Source organism: Dendrobates tinctorius, unplaced genomic scaffold (assembly GCF_039654945.1).
Source record: "Dendrobates tinctorius isolate UK_male_01 unplaced genomic scaffold, ASM3965494v1 ptg000028l, whole genome shotgun sequence".
NCBI lineage: Eukaryota > Metazoa > Chordata > Amphibia > Anura > Dendrobatidae > Dendrobates > Dendrobates tinctorius.
In genome coordinates this window covers 73,735,010-73,762,814 of record NW_027361696.1, presented here as the reverse complement: position 1 = coordinate 73,762,814, position 27,805 = coordinate 73,735,010, and the positions used below count along the sequence as shown (strand labels likewise).

Below are 27,805 nucleotides of genomic sequence, written 5' to 3'. Positions count from 1 at the left end.
GTTGGAGACTGTGTGTAGGGTCTCCTCTGTTTAAAGGTATGTTGGTCGTGATCTGGTGAGAGGTGGATGGGGAGTTTCCGTCAGAAGTGGGCGGATCTCCAAGTAGTTTGTGGACAATATTTATTGGTGTGCTGGTGCTCCTGAGCCTGTGGGGTAACGGCTGGGAGCAAATTGATGGGGCTTGTCCACAATATTTTTGGACTACTTCACCATGATCTTGTGGCTTCAAGGACTCCGCCTTTCAGTGTTCAAGTCATTGTACTTATGTTATTTATGATACGTGTTTATTGTTATTTTGTTGGTTTAATAAAAGGCTGCTGTCGCCATAAAATTCCAAAGGAAATACTTGTGTCCGCGTCTTAGTGGGCGCCGGTAATGGGGTGGTGGGGTTTTATGATCACACAGGGGTGACGGGGGAAGGCATAGTTGCTTGGTCTCCCCTGAGGTAAACTGCTCGACAATACCAACGTCATGTATGGGGTTGAAGTTCAGACTCTGTGCCCGGTCATATTCTCCCATAAACATCCTCTAACCCAGTCTATTTGGATTTTGTGCACTTTGGAGAACAGAAAAGGGCCTTCTCCAAATTATTCCCACCAAGTCGGCAACTATAGATGTCCAAAATGGTATGGTGATTCCCAAAAGTTGAAGTGTGAGGGTGGAAAACTTGTTTGTTATTGAAGGTCCAACTGATCGGCTCTGGAATACAGAGAATGGGGCTATGGAGCTTCTTCCCCTGGTGCCCGTTCTTGTCCCTACATTCCTTTTCTGTGGCAGTGCTACGGATATGATGTGGTGATTCCGCATGTGTTAAGTGAACACTTACGGAATCACCGCGCGTAGAAAGGAGGCGGCGCTTTGGGTGGAGCAGGCTTTCTGCTGCGTCCAAAGCGATGGCAATCCGGAATGTGGAAAAACACCCTTATAGACGCCTCTACATTACTAAGCCATGGGCTTAATGTCACCTTACAATACAGAGGTGACATTAGCCCCACAAATATGAACCCCACTTGCCACCGCTACAGGGCAAGTGGGAAGAGCCGGGCAAAGCACCAGAATCGGAGCATCTAATAGACGTGCCGTCTCTGTGTGGCTGTAGGCTGCTATTTTTAGGCTTGGGGGGTCAATATCCATGGCCCCTTAACAGCCTGAGAATACCAGCCCCCAGCTGTCTGCTTTAGCAAGGCTGGTTGTCAAAATTGGGGGGACCCCACGCCGGTTTTTTAATTATTTATTTAAATTATTAAAAAACAGTGTTGGGACCCCTCTATTTTTGATAACCAACCTTGCTAACGCTGACAGCTGAGGGTTGCAGGGTTCAGCTGACAGTTTTGCCTTGCTGGTTCTCAAAAATATGGGGGAACCCACGCCATTTTTTAAATTTATTTATAGCTCAGGCGGTGGCTGATGAATACTCCCATCAGCCGCCATCTGCTCTCACTATTATCACTTGAATATAACTCTCATCTCTCTCCCCTGCTCGCTCTGATTGTAGGGGAGAATGATGAGCGCCGTCTTCGGCACCCGGTGCTGGGGAACAGCGCTAACTGTACCGCTGCTTCTCAGGCGCCGAGACATGTCACACTGATGACACATGGATGTCATCCCTGTGCACATGTGTGGGACATGCTGCTAAACAACGGACATGTGAGCGTATTTTGAATGAGGACACACAGCCCGTGGAAGCACACTGACATGTGCACAGACCTATTCACCTGAATGGGTCTACATGTGTGTAAGGCCAGGTTCACATAGCATTAACAGCAGTACGTTCAACTCAAAGCGCTGACGGACTGCGTCAAGGCTATGGCGTAACGCGGTCGCGTTATGTCCTCCCGCTAGCGCAGCTGCTTCATCTGTGCTAGCTGTGACGGATCCTCAGATGCTGCAGCCTGGGTCCGAGGCTCCGTCACAGAATGATGGCACATCGCTAACGCATGCCGATTAAGGCATGCGTTAGCGATGCGCTCGTCTATAGCAGTGTATGGGTGCGTTAGCGCATCCGTTACATAGAGTTAATGCCACTATGTTAGGCTGGTTTCACATTTGCGTTTTTTAGCGCTGGAAAAAAACGCATATGTGCGCATGCGTTTTTTCCCCTATATTTAACATGGGTGCGCATACCTGCGCGCTTGTAAGCGCATGTATGCGATTTTCATGCGCTGCGTTTTTTTGGGGTGTGCGTTTGTATTTTCCAGACGCAGCATGTTGCATTTTTTGGCCCTGCAAAAAAGCGCATGCGCACATATGCGCACGTTTTGCGCTAAAAATGGCCATTATAGCCTATGGATGCGCATATGTGCGCACTGGCATGCTCATGTATGCGTTTTTTTGCATATGCGTTTTTTTTTTAACCATGGAATTTAGGGGTTTGGGTTAGAGTTAGGGTTAGTTAAGGGGGTTTAGGGTTAGGGTTAGGGTCAGGGTCAGGGTTAGGGTTTGGGTCAGGGTTAGGGTTAAGTATGGTTTGGTTAAGGGTTAGGGTCAGGGTTAGGGTCAGGATTAGGGTTAAGTATGGTTTGGTTAAGGGTTAGGGTCAGGGTTAGGGTTAGGGTCAGGGTTAGGGTTAGGGTCAGGGTTAGGGTTAGGGTTAGTTAGGGTTTAGGGTTTGGGTTAGGGTTAAGTATGATTTGGTTAAGGGTTAGGGTTAGGGTCAGGGTTAGGGTTAGGGTCAGGGTTAGGGTTAGGGTTAGTTAGGGTTTAGGGTTTGGGTTAGGGTTAAGTATGATTTGGTTAAGGGTTAGGGTCATGGTTTGGGTTAGTGTGAGGGGCCACCTAATGTTGGAAAAAAACGCAAACGCGGTAAAAACGCACTAAAAACGCATACAAACGCATAAAAACGCTGCGTTTTTTTCATGCATGCTCATAAAAATGCTTGAAAAAAACGCAGCAGTTGTATGCTTTTGTATGCGTTTTTTCAATGCGTTTTTTTGCGGGAAAAACACGCTGCAAAAAAAAGCAAGTGTGAAACTAGCCTAACGGATGCGTTAAACGCAGCCCATTAACGCTATGTGAACCCAGCCTAAGTGTCACCACACGTACCGGAGACAGGGACATCTGAATGAGGCCTAAGGTCAATATTGGGGGCTTTCCCACATTGGGGACTTTCCCATGGGAATAAATAGCTGACAGCTTTGCGTGCATCAGCTGCATTGCTTTCCTATGCTGCACAGACATGAAGGGGTTACTAATTCTTGGCTTAAGTCACTGTGCATACCAAACCCCTTTTTCTGCAGAGAGGGATCTGAATGAAAGTTTTCACTTTCGATTGATTTCCCAGAAATCATTCTCCATGCTTTCCAGGCTCCTTGTCAGGCTGCAGAAGACCAACAGTTGCAGCACAGGGCTCGTGCGCCAACTACCCACAGAAAAGTCGCAAGGGGATTTCCAAAGGAGTAGGACCTATTGACTCGTGGGTGTCGACATTGCTATAACATGCTGGGAGCTTCATACAGAACCATTTCTGCCTCCTGAGAGCCATGCACAGCAGAAAGGTCGCAGTGTGACTCCTCATCTGCGCCAGATACGACCAGGGTAGGTTTCTGGGATTACAGCAAGTGATATGTGCTCTATCCTTCCCAAAACGCCAGGGATTGGACTTTGTTCCCAGGCTGCGGTTTCTTTTCTGCCTTTCATGTCGTTTACAAATACAAAGTGTCAATAATCCATTACATATGGAAACATTCTGTATGTATGGAGGTCGTTCTCTTTGCATCTCTGTACTTTGGGGGTCTGTTCTCCATACTACCATGGTTGGTTAACATTTATTGGGGGTGTTGTAGAATTTTTGCATTTTGACTTTGTTACTTTTTTACTTTTTTTTTCTTATGACTTTGCTTTTCCTTTGAGGAGTGTTACGTATATGTTCTTAATTTTTTTTTGTTAACCTATTGCACGAGTCATGATAATAATACTGAGTTCTTAAGCAAACAGCCATCAAGAACGTTCCTCTATTTTAACCCCTTTACCCCCAAGGGTGGTTTGCATGTTAATGCCCAGGCCAATTTTTACAATTCTGACCACTGTCCCTTTATGAGGTAATAACTCTGAAACGCTTCCATGGATCCCGGTGATTCTGACATTGTTTTCTCGTGACATATTGTACTTCATGTTAGTGGTAAAATTTAATTCATATAACTTGCGTTTATATGTGAAAAAAACGTAAATTTGGTGAAAATGTTTAAAATTTTGCAATTTTCCAACTTTGAATTTTTATGCCCTTAAATCACAGAGATATGGCATACAAAAAACTTAATAAGTAACATTTCCCACATGTTTACTTTACATCAGCACAATTATGGAACCAATTTTTTTTTTTTATTAGGAAATTATAAGGGTTAAAAGTTGACCAGCGATTTCTCATTTTTGGAACACCATTTTATTTTTACGGACCACATCACATTTGAAGTCACTTTGAGGGGTCTATATGATAGAAAATACCCAAAAGTGACACCATTCTAAAAACTGCACCCCTCAAGGTGCTCAAAACCACATTCAAGAAGTTTATTAACCCTTCAGGGACCCTTCACAGGAATTTTTTGAATGTTTAAAAAAAAATGAACATTTAACTTTTTTACACAAAAACTTACTTCAGGTCCATTTTTTTTATTTTACCAAGGGTAACAGGAGAAATTGGACTGCAAAAGTTATTGTGCAATTTGCCCTGAGTACGCTGATACCTGATATGTGGGGGGGGAACCACTGTTTCGGTCCATGGCAGAGTTCAGAAGGGGAGGAGCGCCGTTTGACTTTTTTTTTTTGCAAAATTGGCTGGAATTCAGATCGGACGCCATGTCATGTTTGGAGAGCCCCTGATGTGCCTAAACAATGAAAACCCCCCACAAATAACCCCATTGTGGAAACTAGACCCCCCAAGGAACTTATCTAGATATGTGGTGAGAACTTTGAACCCACAAGGGCTTCACAGAAGTTTATAAAGTACAGCCGTACATTTAAAAAATCATATTTTTTCCACAAAAATGAACTTTTCACCCTCAATTTTTATTTTTCCAAGGGTAACTGGACCCTAAAAGTTATTGTGCAATTTCTCCTGAGTACGCTGATACCCCTCATGTGGGGGTAAACCACTATTTGGGCACATGGCAGAGCTCGGAAGGGAAGCAGTGCCATTTGGCTTTTTTGGCTGGAATTGGGATTGGACACCATGTCGCGTTTGGAAAGCCCCAGATGTGCCTAAACAGTGGAAACACCCCACAGATGACACTATTTTGGAATCTAGACCCCTAGGGAACTTATCTAGATGTGTGGTGTGCACTTTGAACCCCCCAGTGCTTCACAGAAGTTTATAACGCCCGGGCGTGAAAATAAAAAAATCATATTTTTTCCACAAGCATGATCTTTTAGTCCCCAATTTTTTTTATTTTCCCAAGAGTAACAGGAGAAATTGGACCCCAAAAGTTGTTCAATTTGTCCTGAGTACGCTGATACCCCATATGTGGGAGAAAACTACTGTATGGGCACACGTCGGGTCTCGGAAGGGAAGTAGTGACGTTTTGGAATGCAGACTTTGATGAAATGATCTGCGGGTGTCATGTTGCCTTTGGAGAGCCACTGATGTGCCTAATCTGTTGAAACTCCCCACAAGTGACTCCATTTTGGAAACTAGACCCCCCACGGAACTTATCTAGATGTGTGGTGAGCACTTTGAATCCCCAAGTGCTTCACAGAAGTTTATAACGCCCGGGGGTGAAAATAAAAAAAATCATATTTTCTTTCCGCAAAAATGGTATTTTTGCCCCCAATTTTTTATTTTCCTAAGGGTAACAGGAGAAATTGGACCCCGAAAGTTGTTTTGCAATTTGTCCTGTGTAGGCTGATACCCCATATGTGGGGGTAAAACACTGTTTGGGCACATGGCAGAGCTTGGAAGGGAAGGAGCACCATTTGACTTTTTCAACGCAGAATTGGCTGGAATTGAGATCAGATGCCATGTTGCGTTTGGAGAGCACCTGATGTGCCCAAACAGTGGAAACCCCCCAATTCTAACTCCAACCCTAACCCCAACACACCCCTAACCCTAATCTCAGCCCTAACCCTAGCCCTAACCCTAATGGGAAAATGGAAATAAATACATTTTTTAATTTTATTATTTCTCCCTAACTAAGGGGGTGATAACGGGGGGTTTGATTTACTATTTATGGCGGATTTTTATGTATGGCAGCTGTCATACGCTAAAAGACGCTTTTTATTGTAAAAATAGTTTTTGCTTCACCACATTTTGAGAGCTATAATTTTTCCATATTTTGACCTACCGAGTCATGTGAGGTCTTATTTTTTGCGGGACGAGTTGACGTTTTTATTGGTACAATTTTCAGGCATGTGACATTTTTTGATCGCTTGTTATTCCGATTTTTGGGATGCAGAATGAAAAAAAAACAGCATTTCAAGAATTTCTTTTGGGGGGGTGCGTTTACACCGTTCCGTGTGTGGTAAAATTGATAAAGCGGTTTTATTCTTCGGGTCAGTACGGTTACAGCGATACCTCATTTATGTCTTTTTTTATGTTTTGGTGCTTTTATGCAATGAAAACAATTTTATATAAAAAATAATTATTTTTGCATAGCTTTATTCTGCGAGCTATAACTTTTTTTATTTTTTCGCTGATGACGCTGAGTGGTGGCTCCTTTTTTGCAGGACAAGATGATGATTTCAGCGGTACCCTGGTTATTTATATCTGTCTTTTTGATCGCGCATTATTGCACTTTTTGTTCGGCGGTATGATAATAAAGCATTATTTTTTTGCTTTGTTTTTTATTTTTATTTTTGAAGGGGTTCACTAAAGGGGTTAACTAATGGTACAGTTTTATATGGCGGGTCGTTGCGGACGCGGCGATACTAAATATGTGTACTTTTATTGGTTTTTTTTGTTGTTATTTCAAAAACATGAATTTATTAGGGAATTTTTTTTTTTTTTTATTTATTTAGCGATTTTTTTTTTTTTTTTAATATAAATTATTTTTACACTTCTTTTTTTTTTTTTTTAACTTTATTACACTGTCCCAGGGGGGACATCACTGTCCTGTGACAGATCGCTGATCTGACACATCACAGATCGCTGTGCCAGATCAGCGATCTGACACAGGCACTGCAGAAGGCTTCCTCATGCCTGTGCTTTGCAGGCACTGAGGAAGCCGGCTCCCTGCAGGCCCCCGAAGGTCACTGCCACCATATTGGATCCGGGGACATGCAGGGAAGGAGGCCGCTGCAGCAGCGCTGCACATCACGCTGCTGCGGGGGTCTCAGAGAACCATGGAGGGAGCCCCCTCCCTGCCGATGCTTCCCTAAATCCCCGGTACACTGCGATCATGTTTGATCGCAATGTGCCGGGGGCGGTCCGTGACCGCCCCTGACACATAGTACCAGGTGTCAGCTGTGATAATCAGCTGACACCCAGCCGCGATCAGCGGCGCTCCCCTCGGGAGTGGCGCTGATCGCTATGACGTACTATCCCGTCCATAGGCATAGGGGCCCGGGTCCCATGGACGGGATAGTACGTCAGATGTCAGGAAGGGATTAAACCATGTTCACACCTTCAGTATTTGGTCAGATTTTTACATCAGTATTTGTAAGCCAAAATCAGAAGTGGAAAAATCAGATGAAAAGTACAATAGAAACACGTCACCACTTCTCTACAGTATTTATCACCACACTCCTGGTTTTGGCTTACAAATACTAGTGCAAAATACTGACCAAATACTGAAAGAGTGGCATTATAGGAAGTATTTTTTTGGGGGGGTGTTTGTATTTTTTGTTGGAAGCAGCTCATTATCGGTAACAAAGTGCAAGGTCATTATCCTCTTTCATTTTTAACCCTCTAAGGTCTGAGTGCTGTCAGTGAAAGAAAACGGACGCGCTCGGACCGATGTTATTCAATGGGGCAATGCAAATGTGCAATTTTTTTCAATGATGGAATCTGCCTGTGGAAAAAATGCACTCTTTTTTTCCCCATAAATTAGATGGAATTCATCTATTCAAGCCTGAAAAAAAGAAAATAAATAAAAAAAGAATGTAGTACGGAGCCACAGTAAAGCATCCGATTTTTATGGATACATTGCAGTTCTGTAACAAAGGAAACTGTAAATGGCTAATAGCTGCTAGTAAACCAAAAAAAAAAAAGGATTAACAGGTGACAAGTGAGATAAAAAAAAATCATCCGAGTTTTCTGATTTTTTTAAAAAAATTTTTTTATACACTTGTGTGAACCCAGCTTAGGGCACATGGCAGGGCGAGACAGTTGTATGAGAAGCCGGTTGTTGAGTAATTTTGACATACCCTCAGCAGGGTGGTGTAAACTGCTAAACCCCTTGTTGTATGGGCTCAAATTGTGTCAATGAGGAAAGCAAACAACTGAAAACTACGACCTGCCCTCAGACGTACATCTGAATGATGAATGACAGAGGTGCACTGCCTGGTACAGTTAAGGTCCCGTTACATTTAGCGATGCACCAGCGATCCTGACAACGATACGACCCGGTCAGGATCGCTGGTGCCTCGCTAAATGGTCGCTAGTGAGCTGCCAAACAGGCAGATCTCACTAGCGATGCAGTAGCGGTCGGTGGTCGATACTTACCTGTCACGCAAGCGAGAGTGACGTCTTCCGCTCGCGTCCATGGAGTCGCTCGTCGCCGCCAGCAGGAAGCCAACGACGAGAAATGGACCAGGCCGATCTCGCATGATCAGCAATATCCAGCAGGGAGCCGGGTCGGAGGGAAGTATCACATGTAGCGAGATCGCTACCGATATCGCTGTTGCGTCACAAAATCGGTGACGCTTTAGTGATATCGCTAGCGATCTCGCTATGTGTGAAGGGGGCTTTAGGATACCGTTATCACAGCTGTGTCTTTTGACCCCTTGGAGGGATTATCTGGCCACTTAAAATTATACTTAAAAGGGCACAGACTGGTCAACATAGAGTTTGTTCCATCACTTACTCTATTTCTGCTGGCCTTTGATCCCTAGTCACAGCCCAAACACAAAGGAAATACCTGCTAAGCCAATCACTGACTGTTAGAAACCACCACCGCTGCAGTCAGTTATTGGCTTAGTTTGGCTATTTCTGTGGTTTCTAGGATAGAAGCAAAGCCAACTTAGGCCTGTTTCACACTTCAGTTTTTTCAAATCAGTCAAAATCCGCCAAAAAGTGAAATTGGTGGATCCGCAAAAAATGTGTAAAAAACGGATGCCAGCTGTTGGTACGGATCCGGTTTTTTACGGATCCGCTATACGGATTTTGTACGGATCCGTAAAAAAACGGATCCGTACCATCAGCTGGCATCCGTTTTTCCATCCGTTGGATCCGTTTTCTTGCGGATCCGTTTTTCCACACCTCCAAAATGGGATGCTCCCAAATATGATTGGCTCTTAGAAAATGCTCCCAATTGTGATTGGATACTGGAAACTAGGGAAAACTATATCTAGGGTGTTGTAATACAATATCTTTGAAAGGTTTTAGAGCTAGTGGCAGCGATGGAAGGAGTTAGTGCGAGTATTGACAGCTTCTGTGTGGAATTTGATCTCCACTGCAATCGGTTGGCAATTATTGCTCTCCAGAGGGAGAAAAGAAGACTGCAAATCCTACGTCTGAGGTGACGACGGCAGTGGATTCATCCGATTAATGCGCAGAGGTTTACCCGTGGCGTGTTTTCAACACTATACCTGGAATTGAAGGATAACCCGGACAAGTTCTTCAACTATGTGCACATGAGGTAGGACTTGTTTGAGAAATTGGTGGAGTGTGTTGGAGAACAAATCCGGAGAAGGGACACCTACATGTGGTTTTCTATTTCACCGGCGGAGCGTTTGATGGTGACCCTTCGGTAAGTTATCTATTTTTTAAAAGGTTTCAGATTCAGCATACTTTTATTGTTATGTTATGGCTTGTATTTTGTATTAATTTAACTTTTTTCCCTTTTTTTTTTTTACAAGTTTCCTAGCAACTGGAGAATCATTCACCTCCCTCCATTACCAGTTCCGCCTTTGGATTTCAACTGTATCTGGAATTGTACAACAAACCTGCCGTGCATTGTGGGATTGTCTACAGGAGGAATAGATCCCACAGCCAACACAGGAGAGGTGGTTGGAGATTGCTGACAACTTTCAACAAATCTGCCAGTTTCCAAATTGCATTGGTGCCGTGGATGGGAAGCATATTCGGATTGTGAAACCCATTGGATCTGGATCAGAATTTTACAACTACAAGAAATTCTTTTCTATTGTACTTATGGCCATTGCAGACGCAAAATGCAAATTCATTGCTATGGACATTGGTGCATATGGTCGTTCAAATGACTCTCAGGTCTTCAAGATGTCCGCAATGGGCCGTCGTTTGTATGGAGACAGTTTTGCTTTCCCACCTCCCAGACCACTCCCTGGAACAACAGGCCCACCAATGCCATTTGTGTGCGTTGGTGATGACGCATTTCAGCTAACCAAACACCTACTCAAGCCATATGGTAGTCGTGGATTGACACACCGCAAAAAAATATATAACTATCGATTGACCAGAGCGCGCAGAGTGGTGGAGTGTGCTTTTTGCATTTTAACTGCAAAATGGAGAGTCCTGTTAATGGCCATAAAAATGAAAACAGAGACACTGGATGAGGTGGTGAAGGTGTGTGTCATCCTGCACAATTTTGTACTTTCAAAGGAACCTGTTTCCATAGAAGAAAATCTATCTGAAACCACATTGTGGGATTATCAGCAGCCAACTGTTCGGAGTACTGGGTCAGTGGTAAGAATGAGGGACACATTTGCAGATTATTTTCTGACACTAGAGGGAAAACTTGCCTGGCAAGATGACATGGTATAATTTTGTTTTTTTATACCAATTGTGGGTAATAACAGTGTTGTGTTTTCACCAACGGTTTACTGTAAAATGTTACCAAGTGTTGTGTTTTTTTACCTTGTACACCACCAGTGTACTTTTAAATGTTACCAAGTGTTGTTTTTTTTTTTAACCTCACCACCAGTGTACTTTTTGTGTTGTGTTTTTTTTTTTACCTCACCACCAGTTTACTTTAAAATGTTACCAAGTGTTGTGGTTTTTTTCCCTTTTACACCACCGGTGTACTTTCAACCTTTACCAATAATTAAATAAAAAAAATAAACTACACAATAAAGCTCTTTTTAACAAAAAAATTTTATTTGTCAAATTTTTTTAAACTTTTTTTATTGGAAAATAAAAATTTTTTTGTACAAATTTTTTTTTTTTTTTAAATACAAAAATTATTTTTATTACAAACACCTTACAACTGTTGGTATTGTTGGGTGGAGATACTATTGAAGGGGATAACAGGGTTGACCACATCGGGGGGGGGGGACCGGGAAGGGAGTTGTTGAGGATCAGAAGTGGAAGGGGGGTTGAAAACATGAGGTTGGGACGGGAGTGGATGGACAGACAAGGTTTGTGGGAACATTGGAGGTGTGTGTGGGGGTGGGTATGGTGAGGGCATTGGGGTATAATGCAATGGGGAAGGAAGGTACTGGGAAGAATGGAATGGGGAACTAGAGATAGGAGAGGGAGTGGTAGGAGGAGGGATGATTGTATGATGGATGGTGGTGGAAGGATGCACGGTGGAAGGATAGACGGGGGAAGGATGGACAGAGGGAGGATGGGATGCTTCTGAGAGTACCTCCACTAGAGTATTGTGACAGGCTTGCATCACACGCATCTGCTGGTGAGTACTTAAACCTTCCATTTGCCGGACATCAGATTGAAAAAAGATATGTCTCGGCGTCTGGTTTGACTCTGAATTCATCTGTTCCATGTATCTTCTGAGTTCCATGATGCTTTGATTGATCATGGTCAACCCAGAAGGTAACCGTTCTCCATAAGTATGGAAACCATGCTGGACAGATGTGTTCAGACTCAAACAGTCAGACAAGGTCATCCTTTCCTGACTCCTCAGACGCTGTCGGCCAGAACCAAAAGTTGGTTGAGATGTTGCGGCAGTGTCAGAGGGGTGGGGTAAAGGGTACTGTAAGTTGTCAACAGCAGCTTCATGTGATGAAGTCTGCCCTGCTGCTCCAGTGCTGGTGGAGGGGATAGAGGGATGAGACAAGAGGGAAGGTAGGGAGGGGTCGGATACCTCGATGTGGTCACCGGTGGCGGTCTCCGAAGGGATCCCTCCAGAGGGAGGCAACACAGAAGCAGGCTCCCTAGTGCTGCAGACAGTGCTAAAAAAAGAGAAAAAAAATATATTAATATCTTTATATTTCATTTAGCATTGCTGAAAAAAAAAATTAGGTTAAACATGTCAACATTTGTACTACAGAAATGGTGTGTGGAATATTTACCTTCTGCTCACCATCGTCGACCGGAGGAACGCCAGGGCTCTGTAATTTTTGTACTGGGTGCTCCGGCGTCTTCCTGATCCACTCGGGGCCTGCATCTCCTTGTTGAAGTCCCTCTTGAAGCGATCCCTGAGCGACCGCCACCGTGTGATAACCCTCTCACCTGTGAAGGAAAAAAACAAAGTGGTTAGTATTCAACACTTCACATGCTGTAAATCAAGATACTGAAATTGGAATACTTACGCACAAAATCCCTGGCCCTCGCATCGAGCAACTCCCAGTTGTTTACTACCTCCGAACACACCTCATCCCAGAGCCGTCGGGTGGTCGGTTGGTCGGCATGTAAACGGTCTGCCATATTCCACAGCGGCTCCTGTGATTGCACTGCCTGGATGAGGTCGTCCGTCTCTATTATGAGACCCTCCTCAAACAGTCTCTGGGGAGCACGCTGTGAAGAAAAAAAAAAATTTACATTCAATTCAAACACATGAGGTTCATTAATCAATTAGCTATGGGTTACTTACCGTTCACCGACCACCAGAGCCAGCACCTCGACGACGCTGGGATGTCCTGGGAGTCGCTCTTGTGCGGGCACCAGATTGTGAAGAATGTAAAAACAAAAATAAGAAAAATTTGGGTTGGATGGATGCGTAGTTATTGTGTGTGCTGTGATGAATGTTTGTGTTGGGTGTAGCATTATGTATGTATGTATGTATATATGTGCTAAACTTACACTCTGCGCGCCCCCTCCTTGCGTCTCTCCACCCTGCATGTCTCCTCCTGGAAGCTCCTCAGATTCAGGTTCCTGTGAATACATAATAAATGTATATATTGTAAAAAAAAACAAAAAAAAAACCTGTGAAATAATAGTTAAATAAAAACATTTATCTAACCTCAGTTGGCTGTTGCTGTGAGGGGGAGCTCCCAGAAGAAGATATTTCTCAAACTGCTGCGGCCTAGCTGGCGGATTTCTTCTGCTGTTGCTGTGTTCTTCCAGGAGGCGCTGCTGCTTCCTGAACGGATCTGAAAGTATAAAAGACACTTGGAAGGCTGAGTTCACACGTGGCATTTTTTTCGCGTTTCCACGGCGGTTTTAACTGCGCGATTTTGCAGCGAAAACGCGAAAAATAAGCATCCCATGCATTCCTATGGGATTCCGCAATGCTGTGCTAATGCTGCAGTTTTTACCGCGGCGGAATCGCTTCGCGGTAAAAAACGCAGCATGCTCATTAATTTGCGGAATCGCGGTGATCCTGCACCCATAGGAATGCATTGTTCTGCTTACTTCCCGCATGTGGCTGTGCACACCATACGGAAAGTAAGCAGAACCATTGCGGATGGTACCCACGGTCCGGAGGAGAGGAGACTGTCCTCCGGGCTTTGGGTACCATATCCCTGTAAAAAATAGAATTTAAAATAAAAAATATTGTTATTCTTACCTTTCGGCGTCCCGCGCAGCATTCCCGCCTCTCTCCACGCTCCCAGTCCCAGTAAGCCTTTGTGAAAATGCCCGCGATGGCGTCCGTTCTCGCGGGATCGCGAAGTCTCACGGTCATTCGCGCGACGTCATCGCGAATGACCGCGAGACATCGCGATCCCACGAGAACGTACGTCATCGCGGGCATTTTCGCAAAGGATTACTGGGAACGGATGCGCGGGATGTCGGAAGGTGAGAATAACATTATTTTTTATTTTTTTTTTACATTCTATCTTTTACTACTGATGCCGCATAGGCGGCCTCAGTAGTAAAAAGTTGGTCACACTCGTCAAACACTATGTTTGACGAGTGTGACCAACCTGTCAATCAGTTCTCCAAGCGATGCTACAGATTGCTTGGAAAACGCTAGCATTTTGCAAGCTAATTACGCTTGCAAAATGCTAGCTTTTCCGCGGGAAAATCGCAGGAATTTAAAATGCGATTTTCCCGCGGAATGGAATTCCGGAATTCTCGCGGTAATTTCCGCGAGAGTTCCGGTACGTGTGCACTTAGCCTAAAGCTACTATACAAAGGATATCAAAGCATTCAGGTCAATATACTTACAGGAAAATAGAAGTGCTTTGCTAACTGCTGCGGCCTAGCTGGCGGATTTCTTCTGCTGCTGCTTTGTTCTTCCAGGAGGTGCTGCTGCTTCCTGAACGGATCTGCAAGTATAAAAGACACTTGTAAAGCTACTATACAAAGGATATCAAAGCTTTCAGGTCAATATACTTACAGGAAAATAGAAGTGCTTTGCTAACTGCTGCGGCCTAGCTGGCGGATTTCTTCTGCTGCTGCTGTGTTCTTCCAGGAGGTACTGCTGCTTCCTGAAAGGATCTGCAAGTATAAAAGACACTTGTAAAGCTACTATACAAAGGATATCAAAGCATTCAGGTCAATATACTTACAGGAAAATAGAAGTGCTTTGCTAACTGCTGCGGCCTAGCTGGCAGATTTCTTCTGCTGCTGCTGTGTTCTTCCAGGAGGTGCTGCTGCTTCCTGAACGGATCTGCAAGTATAAAGAAAATTATCATAACATAAAAAATAAAACCTTCATTGGTATTAATGTGTCTAAATTCCCTGAAAATCTCTCACTGACAGTAACCACACTGTGATTGCATGTGTGTAATTCCTGAGTATACCCACACTTTTAGTGTTTGGATGTGTGTAAATTCCCTTACAATCTCTCACTGAGAGTAGCACACTGTGATTGGGTGAGTAATTCCCCAAAAGTCATATAGTATACCCTTGTATTTTCATGTGTGTACATTCCCCTAAACTCTCACTGAGAGTATACCCAAGTGTTTTCATGTGTGTAAAATTCCCTTAAACTCCAACTGAGAGCATACCCAAGTCTTTCCATGTGTGTAAAATTCAAAGTGTTTTAATGTGTATAAATTCCAACTCTCACTGAGAGTATACCCAAGTGTTTTCATTTGTGTAAAATTCCCTTAAACTCTCACTGAGAGTATACCCAAGTCTTTTCATGTGTGTAAAATTGAAAGTGTTTTAATGTGTGTAAATTCCAACTCTCACTGAAAGTATAAAGTGTTTTCATGAGTAAATTCCCTGAAAAACTCTCACTTGAGAGTAACACACTTGTATACCAAAAACCAACACTTCATATACCCATACTTAATTTTACCTGGTTTTTAAATAATACAACGGACAGTTTTTAAAAACAGTTTTTATTAATTTTTTTTTTAATTTTTATTTATTTTCACAAGTAGGAGCTACTCTGCTCTTTATTTAAAATACCACAATAAATAAAAAATAAAAAAACAGTGATATACAACAGATATACCACATACAATACACAACACAATCACACCACAATTGCAAATATGAAAATAAAATGCAATACACATGCAACAGAAAAACAATTAAAGTATGAAAAAAAACCACACACACAGACAGGCCACACACACACACAGACAGGCCACACACACATGCAGACAAGCTACAGACACACAGACATGCCCCACGCAAATAGATTAGCACAATTGCAAATATGGAAAAACATTACATTACTATGAAAATAAAATTCTGTACACATGCAACAGAAAAACAATTAAAGTATGAAAAAAAAGCAGAATAAAATACACACACACAGACATGCAACACTGGTAGACCACAGACATACATGCAGGAAGTCAGACCACACACAAACACACATGCCACACACACACAGGCCATACATACATGCCCCACACAAATAGTTTATACTCACACAATTGCAGGTTTTGCTAGCAGGCCTCTCCGTCCTGTCTTGGTGCTGGGCAGATGCTGGAAGGCCTCTTCCTACAGGGGTCTTGATCCAGGGGTCTTGCAGCTGGGCACAGGATTATATAGCTGGCAGGTTTTATAGCTGACTGGCTGGATCTGTCTCTCTCCTTCTTGATGTTATCAATGTGGCTGGTGCCGAATGTCTGGGCCCAATGATTAATTAGCCCACCTTATATAGTTTTGGGACTGTCTGGAAAAGTATCTTTTTTTCTGAGCATGCTCAGTGCGAAAAAGTGGATTCCACCGGCGGATTCCGCAAAATCGCGGATCCTAGTGGATCCGCCGTCCATAGGCGCCCATTCTATCGCATGGCGGATGACGGCGGATCTGCCGTTGTCCGCCATTTTGACGGCACCAAAAAACTTTGCAAGCTCCGTCCACCTCAGACAGAATCCGCCTGGAATATGGCGGATCCGCCGAATAGCGGACGTAACGGACGACCATCCGCCACAATCCGCCACTAATGTATCTCAATGGGAAAAAATGGCGGATCCGCCACAAGAAAAGCGGATCCGCCATTTTCACTTTTTGGCAGATTTTGACTGATTTGAAAAAACTGAAGTGTGAAACAGGCCTTAAGCGCCAGAGCTGAACCTGTGGGGTACGGTGTAGGATCAGAATAATTTCTTCTATTGTTTTGAACTAGTGTCAGCCCAAATAATTTTGATTGGCTGAAAACCCGATTTAATCCCTTCATGCCACAGCCAATATCCATTGTTTCCTTCCCTTCTTCCCAGAGCCATAACTCTTTTACTTTTCTGTCCACATAGACATATGAGGACTTGTTTTTTGCGGGACGAGTTGTACTTTTGAGTGACACCGTTCATTTTACCATATAGAGTACTCAAAAACGGTAAAAAGTGCAGTGAATTTGTGGAAAAAAACCCAATTCTGACAGTTTTTTGGGAATTGTTTTTGCAGAGTACATTTTGTGGTAAAAATTAACATTCAATATGATTCTCCTCATCAATTCGATGACGGCAATACCAAACATGTCCCTTTTTTAATTATTTTAGTAGTGAAGAAAATCAGAAGTTTGCAAAAAATTTTTTTCGGGTTTGTGTTGCCATATTCTGAGATCGATTCGCAACATTGTTATTTTTCAGCCAATGGAGTTGTGTAATAGCTTAATTTTTGCGGGGTGAGACAATGTTTTTATTAGTACCGTTTTGGGATAGATGTGACTTTCTGATCGCTTGTTACAGCCTTGTTACAGCCTTTTTTGAGGAGCTACAACGTAAAAAACGTAATTTTGAATTCTGTGGTGTTTCCCGATCGGGTTAATTGTTTTTATATTTTGATCGCTCGGACTTTTCTGTACTCGGTGATATCATGTGTATTTTTTTAAAGATATTTTTAATATCTTTATTTTCAATGGGGAAAACGAGGGTTGATTTGAACTTTTATTTTAACCTTTAATTGTTGTTAGTCGCCTTAGGGGGCTTGAATATGTGATTATTCGATCGCTTGTGTTATATGCTATGCCATCACTGCATTTAGCAGAACTCACGGTCTCCTTTTGAAGCCCGGCCACAGACAGGATTTCAAAAGAGCTCCATAATGACAGGCACGGGGGTCATCAGCTGACCCCTGACAACCCATCGGTGACACGCCATCACCATCACGTCACGGGTGCATCGATGGGCAGAGTTAATGACATGCACGTCATGTAACAAGTTAATACCTTCAATTAACCGTCACGTCATGGGCGCATCGATGGGCAGAGTTAATGACACGCACGTCATGTAACAAGTTAACAATACCTGCATTTTGTGTTTACTTGTGTTAGCTTTGTCTAATATTTACATTTGTTTGGTGATCTGGAACATTTCAGTGTGATAAACATGCAAAAATCAGGAAGGGGGCAAACACTTTTTCACACAACTATACATCTGGCAAGAAACAATGAATGTAAAGTTCATTTTCTATAAAAAGGGATCTTAAAAACCCTAAAGAATTGATAAAGTGTATTAGAAACATTGGAACGTTTTGGATACAGTAAATATGTTTCCTTTTCGGCAACCGTAATAACCCTCTGTCATGGTGTGTTTTGGGTAGGTGGTGAAGGAGTTAACTCTGAGAGCCTCCCTGTGGATCTGGGGTTGGTTTTTATAGCTTCAGGGGAGAGCCGTCCCCTGTCACTTATACTCCTATCTGAGTGTGCCCGACCCTGCTCTGTCCGTGCGTCACGCCATTCATTGTCCGTCTGCCTGGTATTCTGACCCTGCTCTGTTACGGTTTACGTCTCTGGTTTGCTGACTCTGTACCTGCTTTGCATGTACTGTGTATGACCCTTGGCTTTGTCTGACCTCCCTCCTGAATATCCCTCCTGTACCGCGCTTGCCCGTATTGTGTATGACCTTTGGCTTTGTCTGACCTCCCATCGGTATATACCTCCTGTACCTCGCTTGCCCGTACTGTGTATGACCTCCGTTTTGCCTGACTCTGAGTTTATCAGAGTAGCAAAAAAATAAGCAAAGTCTTGGATATCCCCTTTAAACTACATCAAAAGCAGATCTTGAAATGAATAAAGAATTCATATAGAATGTATACTGGAAAACTATCTAACCATTTTATTTGATTAATACAGAATACCCCTTTAAGGTGTAGCCTCCTTGTTCTGCAGAGATTATGTGTGAACACTGCCTAAATATCTTTTTTTCTAATGATTAGAAATGGAGAAGTTAATTCACGTGAAATTGGATTTTTACAAACATTTGTATGTGAATTTTTGGATTTTTCTCCTTGTAAATTCAACAAAATGGCGGCTGCTGAACAAGAGGGCTGGTAGGAGGTTTAAAAAAAGAAAAAAAAAGTAATGCTTACCTCTCCGGATACCTACACTGTTCGCTCTCTCCCATACTGTCCTGGGCGCCTCTTCTAACTGTTGCCACACTCTTCATCTTCACGCATGGCTGCGACTTTCGGCTGTGACTCGGTCTATGACGACTCTGCCAGAAGGCCTAGCTTAGCGTGAACGGAGTAAGATTGCGGAGCATGTTGTGACATCATGATGTTGCCACGACCTTACAATGTGCATGCAATAAAACGTCCCAAGCCTAGTTGCAGTCTATGAAGATGCAGTGAGCCACCGTGGTAGGAAAATGCGCCAAGGACAGTACGCGGGCAGTGAATAGCGGAAGAGGGTGCTAGTAGTTTTTCTGCATCTTGCGTTTATTCCCTGCCGTCTCTCCAGACCTGGTGCATAATAAGAGACAATCAATTAATGAAGAATTAATTAGTTGCAAATCTAATTTCCTGGTAAAAATTTGAGCAATTTGAAGAATTTGAATCTTGTCCATGTTACAAAAGTGATATAATCTATATGTATTGTCAAAAGGAAATCATCATCATCTACTTTAAATGAAAACATATAAAGCAAGTATGTAGAAGGCTGATATCATCTCCAGATCGAAACGTGGATCATTTGGCTTTTCAACCCTCCATTCATTTTGACCACTCTTGGATTAATAAAGACGAAGGAGAGGCAGCACTGCAAATACAGTGAAAACCAAATACACTCAGGATTGAGAGTCCTCAGTAGTTGATACCTTTTAATGGCTAACTGAAAAGATGGTAATACATTGCAAGCTTTCGAGACTACTCAGGTCTCAGGTTTCGAGACCTGAGTAGTCTCGAAAGCTTGCAATGTATTACCATCTTTTCAGTTAGCCATTAAAAGGTATCAACTACTGAGGACTCTCAATCCTGAATATTTTTCTATCTACTGGCTAACACGGTACAAAGATATACATCTTTCCTGAACCAAATACACTGTAATCCAAAAATTGATGTGATGTTTTGACTATAAAAGCTACGTTTTAAAAGCTACAATGGACCCGAAAAATTGAATCAGTTTTTTTGTATTACAATCTACTCTTTTCTTCACCAAATTTTTTTAGTGCTATTTCCCGTTTTTGTTCAATTTATATTATAGAATGTCTTCTGTATGCAAATTGCCACTTCAGGGAGGAAAAGGACTAGAATTCTAGCACCACCTATTGGAAGTAACGCGTTAACGAGCCTTGCAATATGACTTAGGATAAAAGCTAAACCAGAATCTCAATTTGCAGACACATGTTTCGGGGGTGTTGTTGCCCCTCATCAGTGCTAAGTATGACATATGATTTGGCTAGTTGAGAGGCTTAAGACAGGGATCTAGGTGGCACTAGAATTCTTGTCCTCTTCTTCTCTGAAGAGGCACTTAGCATATTTATTTTCCCGAAGGAGCATGCATGTTGTTTAACTCTCCTCGCTCTGAGAGGCCAGGCCTGGCTTGTCACTCTCCACAAGGAGAAATGTTACCCTTTAGATCCTAGAATGTCTTCTTCACACTCTTGGAAGAAGTCTAGACATAAAACAGATATAAGTGTCATACATCATGCAGATAAGGCCTTTGGGTACATAACATTTATTCTATGTTCAGTTTGTCCACTGTATGTTGTACATCCAAAATCTAGACATACATGCTAATTATGTCCAAAGCATTTCATTGGGAGTTGGAGGACAAAAAGTGTCCTTTTGACCTCTGTCTAGCCGGTATATGTCAGTAAGGAAGGCACTAGACTATGTTCTGACAATGGTATGACTTCCATAAAAGCCTGTGCGTGGCATGTATAGCATTTCTGAAGCATATACCTTGGGAAGCTCCAGTGAGATCACTGCCCATACATGGGCACACAGTGCTCACCGGAGCTTTCCTGTTCCGAGGTCTGTGTGCAAAGACAGTGTAGCTCACACGGTGTCAAGAGTTTGTCTACCCTCTTCGTAAAGAAGAGAGGACAACAAGTGCAATAATATTTTAGCCGGTAAGGAAGTGAAAGGTGAAGAAACAGTTAAGTTACCTGCTCACCTTTAAGGGTTGTATAGCCCACAACTGAGGAATCAAGGCTGCAGCACCTTTGGGACAGGGATGTCTGCTGTGTATGTGGTGCCCCTGAGGGTTCAGTCACCACAGAGGTACTGCAACTCCTCCTGAGGTGTGGTGCCCCACCATCCAGGTAAGGTGGAGACCCCTGACCACACTCCAACACCTGCATCCCACACAATAGAGTAGTGTAGCAAAGCACCCTTTGGTGGCTCCCTGCTTGGAACACGAAGTGTGCTGGGAGGCGGGTGGAGTTTAGATTGTACAAAAGAGCGGGAAGAGGATAGGAAGTAGTTAGTTAGTCACAGGAGTCTGACATGTGTAAGGAGATCCCCTGAGTGGGATGGAGAAAGGAAAGTGCTGCAGCCGACCTCAGTGATCTGGGTCCGCTGGCACAGGAAAGGAACACTGAAAGAAAGCCTGACTCTCCATAAGAAGGAAAGGATTAGTATGGAACGTGAGGAGAGGAAGAGAACAGAGGATTGAGGGTTAGAGGAGAACCCTTCTGAAGTTCTAAGCGCAAGGCCGGGGTCCGGTCCCCGAGGTTGTTTGGATGCTTATGGTCCCGCAACAGACACCAGAGGAATAGAAGTTTGTGATCACTTTATTCCCACACCAGACTTGGAGGCACAACAGCAACGAGATAGAGAGCCGGGACTTGGTAGCAGAGAGTCCCCGAAGCAGGCTACAGCTGTCTGCCGTACAAGTAGAGTTCATAGGAACATCGGACAGGAGGAACTCCAGTGTAACTCAGTACTGTAAGTACTTCACTAAAGGCGCTAAAAGGGAGACGTTCAGAAAAGGCACATATGTTGGCGGAGTGTTAGAAAGGAGTACTTCATCTTGCCTGGAGGTTGGCTGAGCTCCTGACCCGGAGGACACGGCACCGATGTGGGCTCTTGAGCCACTACAGACTGAGTAAAGCTTTGGAACTACATGCCATGGTGTCCTCCACTTATTCCTGCGTCAACCTGCCCGGCACTGCTACATCCCCTGCGCCTGACACTACACCATGTCAGTGTCACTACATCTGCTCTGCCCTGGGACTTCAGCCCAGCCTGTGGAGGGCTATACCATCACTGCTGCACCACACCATCTGTCCCAGAGGAACTGTCTGCAGCGTCGGCTTAACGTCTACATTGCCGAACACCACAGGTGGCGTCACGACTTATTCATTCACACTGAACATTTACAATGGGCACCCAGGGCCACGGGCTGGGTCCCCGCTGCCGTGACATCTCCCATTGAGGACCATGGCGACCCATGTAAAACAAGGGCTTAGAAGATATGAGTGGCGATCTGCGCTGCTGATGAGATATTCCCAGTAAAAATCCAGAGGACATCATGTAAGATGATCAATGCGGTTTATTGTCAACGCGTTTCGAAATTTGATCAACGTCTTCATCAGGAGAACCACAATAATCCCTAAGGTTATTATGTACTCCTGATGAAGAGCATGTGTTCTGCCCTCTTCACGGCACAGACTTGTACTAATTTCATATAAAAGAAAGAGAAAGCATAAAAGAAAGACTTGTTCTGTCGTCCCCTGGCGTGTGCAGTCTGCTGCACCCCTACACTTAGTTTCAAAAAAGGGGCATTTATATTGGAGTGATCTTGTGTGGTAGCAGCCACTGTCCAGGCTCAGGTTTCACGTTAGGTTTGTGGAGTTATCGTAGTTAACATCTTATTTTAGCCACCACCTTTGGCAATTCAGCTAGAGGGAAAGTCATAACAACAGGTGTCCCTGAACAACATAGCCTTCCAAGTAGCTGGATTCTGTGCTGTGAAAGTCGGAGATTCAATGAAAAGATCCAGCTCACCAGAGACAGCATCCTGACATCGGAGCTCGAGACTGCTGTGTCAAAGCGCTTGATTTAAAACAATGAAGAAAGGAATTTCCAGCTCCAATGTAGTGAATACATAAATCATTTAAACAGAACTAGACCCCAATCAGAGGACCATAAAACATCCAGACTCCTTATCTATGAACTGGTCCAATGTTTATATTTATGTTTCTCCCTCTCCCATATTGATAGTTCTGCTTCACGTCACTTGTCTTATCTATTGCATTTTTTCTAGGCTGTATTGTGCATAAATATGTGACTTCAGATTTTGTATTAGTCTAGCCTGATGAAGAGACCTGAGTAGTCTCGAAAGCTTGCAATGTGTTACCATCTTTTCAGTTAGCCATTAAAAGGTATCAACTACTGAGGACTCTCAATCCTGAATATTTTTTTATTCACTTAGTCACTTCAAAGGTGAGGTTAAAAGGCCAGCATAGAAAAACAAGGCTTGCGTTCTCAATGCTTTTCTGGTGACTTCGCACCCTTAGTCATGATTCCCAACTCTGAAACCTGATGCTTTGTCTGGAGTTTTACCACCCTGCCTAAGCTGCAGTGCTTACGTAACTCTACATGTATGGACAGTGGTCAGATGAGTCTTATATCATAGAAAACACAACCTACTAAATCATGAGAGCATATAGCCTAAAAAAAATGGAAACAACTGTATAGATGACAAAAAAATACCAGTTTATTATGGTTATAGTTAAAAACAAAGCAAAACAGTAATCACAGATGAGTGTAAATAGAGGATGCAAACAACGCCTGGTGCAAACTCATATAAGGCACATAATTAGCACAATAATCCCTGTAAACTGCCCTGAAAACAGTGGAATATTTGTACGTCAGATGCAAAAAAAAAATCTCTGTTCGACCTATCATTAGCCAACATTCAAAATATATGTATATATATCTAATGAAAAAATCCCCAATGTCAAAATTAGAATAGGCGAATGATGGTGTTAGAACCAAGAGACATGCACAATTGTATGACCCTCTCAAAGAAACAGGAGCAACAACAATGAAAGCAAGAAACTGAATGATTGTGCAAAACGTATTAGCTAGTCCGTCCTGAAAGTGCCAGGAAGTGTGCAGAATAAAGTACCATAAGTGCTTACCCATCTGGGTGAGTATAGACAACCAGGAATGTACCCCGACGTACGTTTCGCTCGTCAGGCTTCTTCAGGGGGCAGTGTGGACTGGCATGCCTACCGGTTATAAATAGTATAATGCTCAGGTGTGAGTAATGAATTAGCCGTGGTATGTCGGCGCATGAGGGGCGGACACTCCACTGCATCATCGTCACTTCCGGCCTTCCAATGACGATGCGGGTCAAGGAAAAGTTTCCTGTGACGTCAGTGACCCGCATTGCAATTCTCTGGAAGCCTTCGGCAACGTGAGCTGCGGAAGCCACCTGCGCATGCGCAACCCCATGGCAACCATGATGGAAATGAGGAAGTACGAGTTCTGGTTGAGCAGACTTTTGGAAGTTCAAGTTCTGGATGAGGGGACCCTTGGAAGTTTGCGTTCTGGTTGAGCGGACCCTTGGAAGTTCGAGTTCTGGCACCCGACCCGAACTTTATTCCAAAGTTCAGTTTGGCTACCCGAACCCAACCCCATCGAAAAGAATAGGGACCTGAACATTTCAGCTGGAAAATTCTCTCCCTCTCTCCCCTTTTAATGGCTGAGATGGTGATGACAAATTGCTGTCACCTTTTAGTTTAAAGGTGTCTACCGTTGAGGACTTCCCTTTTGTGTTATTTTTTTATTATAGTAAAATCATAAATCCTCCTTCCGCTTCATTTCCTCGATCACTGCATGTACTACCGCATTTGCTAGGCAAGAAGAAAGCACGAGAGTTGAGAGAGGTCAAGAACTAAGTTATCAGCAGCGTTTTCTGCAGCACTAATTTTGCAAAATTTTCTCCAAATTCTGTTCTCTGCACAATAACTAGAAATAGTAAGTAGAGAGATTCCAATTGTATTGTATAGTTTTATAGCAGCCACATGCAAATCCTGGAGGAAAACATTAATATACGGAGAACTGGAAAGAGAAATATGGGAAAGGGTTATTTTATTTTCTATATTTTTTAAAAAATTTTGTACATAAGTTTTAATTTTCATGTCAGCCATTACAAAGATATAAAATATACTTTGTCAAACACGGAAATGTTTTCTTGACCTTCAAAATATGAATGATCCTGAGCTGGATTTTAGGGAAAACACCACGTCCTAAGACAAGATTAGTAGACGAACTGGGGTCTCTGCATTCAGATAATTAATATATTGAAACAAAAGTTTCAAGGCTCAACAAATTAAAAAACAATAAATCTCTTGGATGCCTTGGGCTCCTAAGTCATGGGTCTAAAGGGTAACATTGCTCTATGAGGAGAGTGACAAGCTAGGCCTGGTATGTCAGAGTGAGGAAACTTATAAGCCATGCATGCTCATCTGGGAAATTAAATAGGCAAATTGTCTCTTCAGAGAGGAAGAGGACTAGAACTCTAGCACCAACTATTGGAATTCTAGAGCTCTAGTCCTCTTCCTCTCTGAAGAGACAATTTGATCCTGAAGGGCCTGTCACACTAAGCGATATTGGTCTCATCAGGGGAAATGCTGAAGACTTGTATTGGAGTGAGGTGAAAAGAATATGTGACTGGTGTAAAGCCAATAATCTTGTACTCAACACTAAAAAAAACTGCTGAGATGGTTGTGGATTTTAGGAAAGATCAACATGAGATACTTCCAATCTACATCCATGACGAAGTGGTTCTTAGGGTCACAGAGACCAAATTCCTTGGTGTTATCAGCTCTCATGATCTTAAATGGGGGAAAAACGTGGATGCTGTTATAAGAAAAGCACAACAGAGGATGTTCTTCCTGCGTCAGCTGAAAAGATATGGTTTGTCTAAGAATCTGCTGATCTTATTCTTTAATGCTGTCATCAGATCTGTGATTTGTTCCTCTCTGATAGTCTGGTATGGGGGAGCCACTGCGCATGACAAACTCCGCTTACAATGGACTTTCAGAACAGCAGAGAGAATTATAGGTTCCCCCCTGCCTAAAATCCAGTATCTTTATGATAAGAGTATTCGATCCCACGCATTGAAAATTTCATCCAATCCCTCTCACCTGGGACACTCCTCATTCCAACTACTCCCTTCAGGACGTCGCTTCAGAGTCCCCAAATGCAGCACCAACCGCCATATGAACAGCTTCTATCCATTCTCTGTTCAACAATTAAATCGTCATGTGTAGACTATGTACTGTATCTGTCTTGTTAGATGTTACTTGTTGTATCTGTTGTTATATATTATGTTGCCTCTTTGCCACAAAGAATTCCTTGTATATATGTAATATGTACTTGGCGATAATAAATTTGATTGATTGATATCGCTAGCAATATCGCTATAACTTGTGACGTTATAGCGATATTGCTAGCGATATCGCTGTGTGTGATACTTACCTACAACCCGCTCCCCCGCTGGTTATCGCTGATCGCGCGAGAACGTCCAGGACTGTTTCTCGTCGTCAGCTTCCTGCTGTGACGACGAGCGACGCGTGGAGCCGGGCGGGAGGACGCAGGATCGCCTGGTGTGACAGGTAAGTAGCGACCCCCATCCCCAGCGATGTCGCTGGTGAGATCTGCCTGTGTGGCAGTTCACTAGCGACCACTTAGCGATGTACCAGCGATCCTGACCGCGTCATATCGCTAGTCGGGATCGCTGGTACATCGCTAAGTGTGACAGTACCTTAAGTCTTGAAATTTAAGAACCAAATAGTTTTTTTTTTGTTGTCTATATAATAGACTATGGACTGACCGGTGGCAGCTTTTACACTAAACTGTAAACTCATTTAGCATTTTCGCTTAGATCAGGGATGCAAGTTAATATTTAGTACTAACTAAAATAAAATTACTAAGAGATGAGGGGATCAATCCATAGAAGATTAAGTTTGAGTCAAATTTCCTGAAATTCACTATTCCATGCGAATTTTAACACTTTGCAATTTGATTTGTAATTAAAAAAAAATGTCTGGCTTCGATTTTGATGACCGTTTAGGTCTGGCAAATGGAAAAAAAGAAAAAGAAATCTAATTCTCACCTCACTGCTCACCTCTTCGATCTGTCTGCTGCTTGTTATCTTGTTTCCATCTTCATGCACCACTTCCAGGGCTACTTCATTATAGGTCAGGACTTCCATCCATGATTGGGTCTTGGGCATCATTGTCATGGTGTCGCATCATAAGGTCGTGAAGTTGGGATATCATGACTTGCACCGCGACCTTACAATGTGCAGTGCCCATGATTAAGGCTTCTAGCAGAAACACATTGGTTATGTATTGTGGGCTTTCATGGTGACCAGTGCAGTTTTTCATTTTTTACTATTTTTATAAAGAAGGTTCTTTTTTCACTTTTAATTGGATTTGTTTTCACTGGAGTACCACCCTCTTTCTTTTGTAAAACACGCAGTGACTCTTCTGAAAGCTCTGGCTTATAACAAAGAAGCTGGAAATGCAAGAAGATGGCTGTATGCCTGGTAGAGAGTCACCCCCAAGAGGTAGCGGTGAGGTATTTTTTGTTTTTTGCATCTTACATTTATTATGCTTTGAGGTCTGGAGAAATCTCAGAGCATAATAAGGAATACTCAATTTGCACCACATTTATTTAGTTATACTTTTGGAAAAATTTGGCAAAGTCAGCGACTTTGAATCCCAAACGATTTGATCATCACTAATTACTATTCCCAAGAGACTTCCTATATTAAAAAATAGTTTATTTCCCGCTATGCCAGGTGTCCCTATATTTACTCTACCCTACTCTTCTAGTAGTTGGAGGTAAAGAGATAGGGAAAAAAGAGGCCGATATTATCAAAATCATTAAAAAAAAAACAACTAACCTAGTACTTTATAAGACCAGGGATCTTCAACTAGCAGGTCGCAAGCTATATCCAGATGGGGACATCATCAGTGTCTGTCTCTGCCAGCATAACCACTGCAGAGTTCACCAGAGTGATGTATGGCA

At 43.0% G+C, this 27,805-nt stretch overlaps 1 protein-coding gene across 1 annotated transcript in view; it reads left to right on the top strand.

The window, feature by feature from the left end:
• The first annotated feature begins 3,409 nt into the window (after positions 1-3,409).
• Positions 3,410-27,805, top strand: part of FLT3LG (fms related receptor tyrosine kinase 3 ligand) — a 102,668-nt gene continuing 78,272 nt past the window's right edge. Inside the window, exon 1 of the mRNA XM_073570993.1 lies at positions 3,410-3,534. The gene's annotated coding sequence lies outside the window, so the exon portion shown is untranslated. The remainder of the gene's footprint in view (positions 3,535-27,805) is intronic.